This window comes from Octopus sinensis, unplaced genomic scaffold, assembly GCF_006345805.1.
Source record: "Octopus sinensis unplaced genomic scaffold, ASM634580v1 Contig10011, whole genome shotgun sequence".
NCBI classification, from domain to species: Eukaryota; Metazoa; Mollusca; class Cephalopoda; order Octopoda; family Octopodidae; genus Octopus; species Octopus sinensis.
The window spans coordinates 115,001-122,500 of NW_021831987.1; the positions used below are offsets into that span (position 1 = coordinate 115,001).

The following is a 7,500-nucleotide window of genomic DNA, read 5'->3' on the forward strand; positions in this document are numbered from 1 at the left end:
AACCCCTACACACACGCGCGTACCGTAAAAGTTCATACACACGTTTTTATTAATACACACACACACACACACACACACACACACACACACCACACATATATATATATATATATATATATATAATATATTAGGCAATGAGTGATACGAGAGGGTTTGCATGTATTTTCAATACGTAGGCTATTGACTTCATATTTTTACAAGTGCAACAGAAAATAAATAAATGTTGACATTTTCAAAGAGAAGAATTGAATGCAACAAGTTGTACTGGGTCACGTGTCACAAAGATCCGTTAAAGGGCGAATAAGATCATGTCCTTCGACGGACATCGAATTAAAACCAGCAAGAGTGAGTCTGATGTAAAACTTGCGGTTTCATGCTAGTACACGTCACACTGCTTCGGTTTGTCACGAGTTATTAATCACAAAGCTTCGCAGATTTTGTCGATTCGGTGTTGTACATGCGTCCATCGCTATAACGCAATGACGTGCAGATGTCTTTTTATGGTGACCTCATTTGTCATTCTGTCTAATGTAAGTCCTATGGCGATGGATGAGTGGTGTCCTGTGCAGACCTAATCAGCTGGAAGCGCAGGGTTATGCAGCACTGCAGCGGGTTTGGATAATCAACTAAAAGGTCATGAACGGCAAGTCAGAAGTTCCATTGAGAAACATGGAGAAAGAGATGGAAATCATGTTCAAAGCTGGAGCAATCATCATGTGTTCTTATTTTTACTTGCTTCAGTTATTTGAATGCGGCCATGCTGGAGCACCACCTTTAGTCAAACAAATCGACCCCAGCACTTATTCTTTGTAAGCCTAGTACTTATTCTATCGTTTTTTTTTGGCAAACCGCTAAGTTACGGGGATGTAAACACACCAACATCGGTTGAGAAGTGATGATGGGGACAAACACAGATACACACACACACACACACACACACACACACACACACAACACACACACACACATATATATATATATATATATATATATATGTATGTATATATATATATACGACGACGGGGTTCTTTCAGTTTCTCTCTACCAAAATCCTCTCACAAGGTTTCGTTCGGCCCGAATCTACAGTAGAAGACACTTGCTTAAGGTGCCACGCAGTGGGATTGAACCCGGAACTATGTAGTTGGGAAGCAAGCTTCTTACCACACAGCCACGCCTGCGCCTATATATGTGTGATTTTTCTTTGCATTTTATCAAGTTCTTTTTCAAGTCTTGCGTGAACAAAACGACAAGACTTCTTCAGTTAAGAGGGTTCCCGGTATTTGTAAATAAGTGGTTGAGTTGGGGTGCATCTATTCACCTAAAGAATTTCAGATGGAGAATCTTTGAAATGTCTTACAGATCTTCACTGTGCCGCTAAATTGGATTGGGAAAATCCGCGTCATGTATGTATGTATGTATGTATGTATGTATGTGTGTGTGTATGTATGTATGTATGTATGTATGTATGTATGTATGTATGTATGTATGTATGTATGCATGCATGTATATGTGTATGTATGCGTGGCCATGTGATTGTGATAAAATGAGAGGGAGGATAGGAAAGCAAGGAGAGAGAAGGAAGGAGAGAGACAGAGAGAGAGAGAAGACAGACAGACAGACAAACAGAGAAGTGTTGAACGTAGCTCTAATAGCTAAATCCAATTTCACATGTGTCTGTATTCACATGTGATGTTTCCCTATTCACATGTGGGTTTATTGCATTCACATGTGACGGCGCAATTATATTCACACGCGACATTATTCTAACCTCGTCACATAACATCCACTTATATGCCGCCATCTTATTCTGATGGTGTCGTAACTTCTCAAGTACTTCGTGTTTTTGTTAGATACTTTACCACCGCGTGTGAGTGTGGGTGGGTTTCTGATTGTGCCTATTTATATGAACCTATCTGTGTGCGTGTGTATATATATATGTGTGTGTGTGTCACTATGTATGTGCGTGCAGTTCTCTCTCTCTCTCTCTCTCTATATATATATATATATATATATATATGTATGTATGTGTCATTTTATGTTTGTTAGTGTGAATCAACGTCAATGATTTCTATGACAAATGGCCTCTCTTACATATCACCACCTGCTCATTGCAAACGCACACATATACTCGTGTACACATACATGCAGACGCATACATACGCAGACATGCATGCACGTACGCACAAGGAACATAAAGATGTCACCTAGTCACGTATATTTGCTTAAAACCATGTATTAATACGTATACATACATATATATGTATGTATGTATGTATATATGTATGTATATATATATATGCATATACATATATACATATATATAAATACAATATTTATATATATGTTTATATATATGTATGTGTGTGTATACATGCACTTAGGCAATATATTAGTATATATATATATATACTAATATATACTAATATACACTAATACGTGTGCATATATATATATATATGTATGCACTCGTGTAAAAATATGTTCATGTGTAGATGTGTATAAATGCTCATATATATGCAATCTAAAAAGACATAATTTACTAAGCATGTATATACATAAATACGCTCACACACACACCACACACACATACACACACATATATATGCATGAATTTTATATATATACATATATAAATATACAAATGTATGTATGTATATAGATAGAGAGAGAAAGAGATAGATAAGTAGATAGATAGATAGATAGATAGATAGATAGATAGATAGATAGATAGATAGATAGATAGATAGATAGATAGATAGATAGATAGATAGATAGTGATATTGTGTGTACGTGTAGGAATGGATATTCCTAAGTGTATGTATGCATACGTAAATTTTATATATGTATATGTGTGTATATATATATATATATATATATATATATATATATATATATATATATACATGTGTGTCTTTGTATACACAAATATATGTATGTGTGTGTGTGTGTGTACACTACATATGTTTGATTTCTATCTCTGTTCTTCTTCTTCTCGACTCTTCGAACCTCCTGCTGTTGAAATGCAAGCCCTTAAGTATTCGAGACTAAGGCGTTGTCTTGATTAACCTTCAACTCCCACGGTACCCAGACGTTCGTTTTTTTCTTGTGTTCTTGACAACTACTTATTCCAGCTTCCACTTTTCAATTACCAAGACACTTAAGCTCTTTCAAACGCTTATGACAGGATCTGACTTACGTATCGGAACAATGTTCTGGCCACATCGATGAAAAAAAAAAATTAAGAATCACGCTCGCTAGGGCCTCTTAATTCGAAAGAGCTTACAACATTTTAATTTCCCTGTGTGTGTGTGATTGTATGTATTTCTCTGTATATATGTAAGTGTATGTACCTCTGTGCGTGTCTTTATATGTGAGCATGTGTGGCCCGAAAGTTTGCGGGGGGGCAGTTGATTACATCGAAATCAGTACGCAACTGGTACTTAATTTATCGACCCCGAAAGGATGAAAAGCAAAATAAAAAACAAAGATGCTCTCGGCGGAATTTGAACTCAGAACATAAAGACAACTAAGCATTTCGCCCGGAATGTTAATGTTTCTGCCAGCTCGCTGCCTCAGTTCTTCGTATTCTATTACAGTACAAGTTTATATTTGTGACTACCGACGTTAATAAATTAAGGCCACTTTTCTTCATCAGCTTTCAACTTCTTCAACACCCAATTGCATTTGACTTTTATAATTACATTATATTAGCTTTTATTTCTTTATTATCATATCTATATCTATAAAAGAGTCCTTGGACGAAAATTGTATGCACATTTTGCTTTGACGGTTAATGGCGGAAATTGTATGCTAGGATCGAGCTGAAAATTGGCAGGGATATTAAATGCGTGGTTAGGATGAGACATGCGATGGTTAAAATTCGCAAGCTATAAAGATGTGGTTGCTATGGCAAAAAGAGTGATTTTTATCGATTCAAGGGGGCTGAGAGCGCCTCTAGGTTTGTGCGATTGGCTTTTAATGCCCAGCAGCATGCAGTGCAGGCTGTTGTGCTTAATAAACATACATTTTGTCGCGAAATTCCGGCTACTAGGAAACGATTTGTCATTGTGAAAAAATGGGTGCTTTTTGCCCTCATTTTCTTTTTAATCTTTTTATAAAAGTGAAAGGATTTGGCCTATTTATTTCCGCTGTCCACTTACGATGGTGATTCAGTTGACTACGAAAACTATGCGTGATGAATATCCAATACCAAACTATCTTAATCTACATATTGAAACTGCATTAAACTTTGGCAAGCTTACCTTTACCTATTCTGAGTTACTTGAAAGGTGATTTTCCCTTCCCTCTCTTCTGATTGTTGATACTTTTTTTTTTAAACTTTGATACCGTTGTTTCACTTTAAGGATGCTTCTTTACCCAGGCATTATGATATTTCGACTGCTGTCCATTGTTTCAAATAGATTTTAGCATTGTCATTCTAGCCTTTTTTAAACACTCACATATGATTCGTCCCAAAGAATCAACCTTTAAATAAGAGTTTTGCTTCCACTAGCGAAAGCTATACGTATCTTTCAGGAAGCTCCATACCAATTTAACTTTATGCAGCATTCGCTGTTAGTTTATGTGCACACTATGTGGGAAGATAGAATAAAGGGGATTTTGTTAGCTTTTTTTTCCGAAAAAATAGCTCCCTTTGCTGTTGGAAAAAATAAACTCGCAGAGGGAAAGTTTCAACATCTTCCTTCAACTTCCTTACACCATTTATGTGTCTGTTTCTGACAAGAAATTTCATTTTCATGTAAAACAACTATATTTTGTAGTCATTATCTGTAATCTACTCCCAAAACATTTCAGTAGCTCTGCTTTATATCGCTTGCAAACTTACATGTTCTATGATAATCAAAGTGCAACGACCTCCACAATAACCAACTTTCAGTTTGATTTTCCGTTCCTAGATTAATCGGAAACAGATTGTCATGCTTCTCGCCATTACCTTGTGCTTCTCGGTAGTTCAATTATTTGGTGAAAAAAATACCACGAAAGCAACTTAAACCGTCCAAAGGACAGGTGCGTTTGCTAGTAAATAATAATTTTCAAAAACTGTTCGCGGATGACCTATTCCTAGCGATTAAATAAATACATGAAATTCAGAAGAAATGATAGTCAATTTTAGTAACACCATAACAGTTTGATTGCTTCAAATTTTGGCACAAAAATTCTAAATTTAGGGGGAAGGAATAGATGATTACAGTAATCTTTGGCCATATCACGGTTCGCCCATTGCGGTTCACCTATCGCGGTTTATTATCTAAGCTTTCGTCGATTCCTCTGTGGTGTTGTTTTGAATTTATAATAAAATAAATATATACAAATTATGAAAATAATTTTTTAAAATATACAGTACAGTACTGCTTGTACGTCGTGGATTTTCACCTATCGTTGGGGTTGGGGGTTGGAACGTAACACCCACGATAGTCGAGGGATTACTGTACATCGATCCCTGTACTAGATTCATACTTTATTTTATTGACCCTGAAAAGATGAAAGAAAAAGTTGAGCTGGGCGGAATTTTAGCTGAGAATTTAAAGGACAAGAAAAAAACGCTAAGCATTTTTAGTCCGACGTTCTAATGACTCTTCCAGCCCATCTCCTTCCATCGTAACACACTTTTAAAAAAGCTAATAGCAAGAAGCAATATATTTTTCCATTGAAATAAAATAGAAAAAAAAACTAATATGGCGCTTTCAAACCTCCCACCGATTTTTCTCTATTATATAACAAATCTTTATCTTTAAAAAATATGTTGTGCTATTTTAAACAATATAAATAATGCCGCTTAAAATATTGTCACAGAATTAGATGATGAAAATAGGGGCCGAAACATTCTGTAACATAAAAAACAAACTTTTCTTTTAAAGCTCATCAACCGTTTTTACCCACCTCCCTTCCACAGAACTTATTAACCCTTCCAAACCGATTTAAGTGTCACTACTTCAATCATATCAGATCTTGCCCTTTCTGAAACTGAACTTTAATCAAGTGAAAGGGAATAGGTTTTTTATTCGAAGCTGAGATTTGACTGCTACTTGCTGCAGGTCGAGCGGTCACGTTGTACATGACTACACCTTGGTTCACTCGTGAACCCCTGTTTTGGAGTTCATCAGATCACAGATCCTTCTACAACACGTGTAAATAAAGCGCCTTAGCATTATCTTTGACAGAAGGAAACTCACTTCTTACAATTTGATATTAAAACAAAAATTTACTGCTCTACGATCACTGCAATCGGTGCACTACAAACCAGCGACCGGTACTAAGGACCTGTTGTTTTGACAACTCTACTTGTATCGCTTGCCGCTTTTGTGGAGAAGACGGTTTGTTGATAATAGCTTAAACACCGAAATAACTGATGGAGTCTGTAAAAACTCTCATAAATATTTCGAAAATTTACGTTTTTCTTTTACAGTTGAAGCTTTTAAAGATGTTGATACATTTTAACCGAGATAATTCACAATACGTACCCCATGAAAAAGAAAATGAAGAGCATCAATAGGTTCATAACTTTTCCAGTCACCCCAATAAGAACTTACTAAAAAATATTTTCTTGGGGCAATCTACATTTAAAAAAAAAACAATTCTTTTTTAACATGACATTGAACCATTACAAGCAATCAAAATCAGCCGCGGTTGCACAAACATAGAAACAAATAGATTGGTGGTATAATTCACGGTTCGAATTAATAACTTATAACAATAGATATCTCCAAACTAGAATCAGAGCAATTCCCTCTGAAACACATGTATAAAAAATAATTCGAATTATTTATACAAGAACGTGCTTTTAGCCTTAAAAGTGAATTCTACAGCAAAAGAAAAAAACAAGAAGTACTTTATTGCGTCACGATCAGCCTAATATACTCGTTTTTAAAATAAAAGTTTTTAAAATAAAAGTTTTTCAAATAAAATAAAATAAACACTAAGTTTTTAAAATACGAAAATGAGATTTTATCAGCACACACAGACGCATATTTAGAAACCTAAAGACCAGAAAACCGAAATTTGGTCTTTAAAGTGTCTTAATATTAAATGGTGACTTTTATTTTTCATCTTCTGCAAAACCTACACAAACAAATAAACATTATTTATTTTTCGCGTCTAAATCATATGAAGTTTTATTTTTAAGCCCATATACTTTAACCGACATTCAGAATAAGTCCCATCTTGTAAACATTGGATCGCTAGAACTTCAAAATAATTCAATTTTTTTTTATATTCCCAAATAATCAATGTTTTATTGAACAGACATTCATTATAGCTCTGACTTTGGTTGTGGATTTCTATTTAAGTATAAACAATGCCAGCATCATGTAACTGAGAAGCTATATTAGCAACTCAAAAGCCGGGAGTTTCGTGAACTTATGCATACATACATATATACACACATACATCCATACATACGTACTTTTGTACGTAAATACGTACATACGTACATATATGCATACCTATGTATATATATATATATATATATATATATATATA

The 7,500-nt window shown here is 34.9% G+C and overlaps 1 protein-coding gene across 1 annotated transcript in view; it reads right to left on the minus strand.

Moving 5' to 3' along the window:
* LOC115228208 (transcription cofactor vestigial-like protein 2) overlaps positions 1-7,500 on the minus strand; it is a 56,380-nt gene that overhangs the window by 48,217 nt on the left and 663 nt on the right. The gene's annotated exons all lie outside the window — the stretch shown is intronic.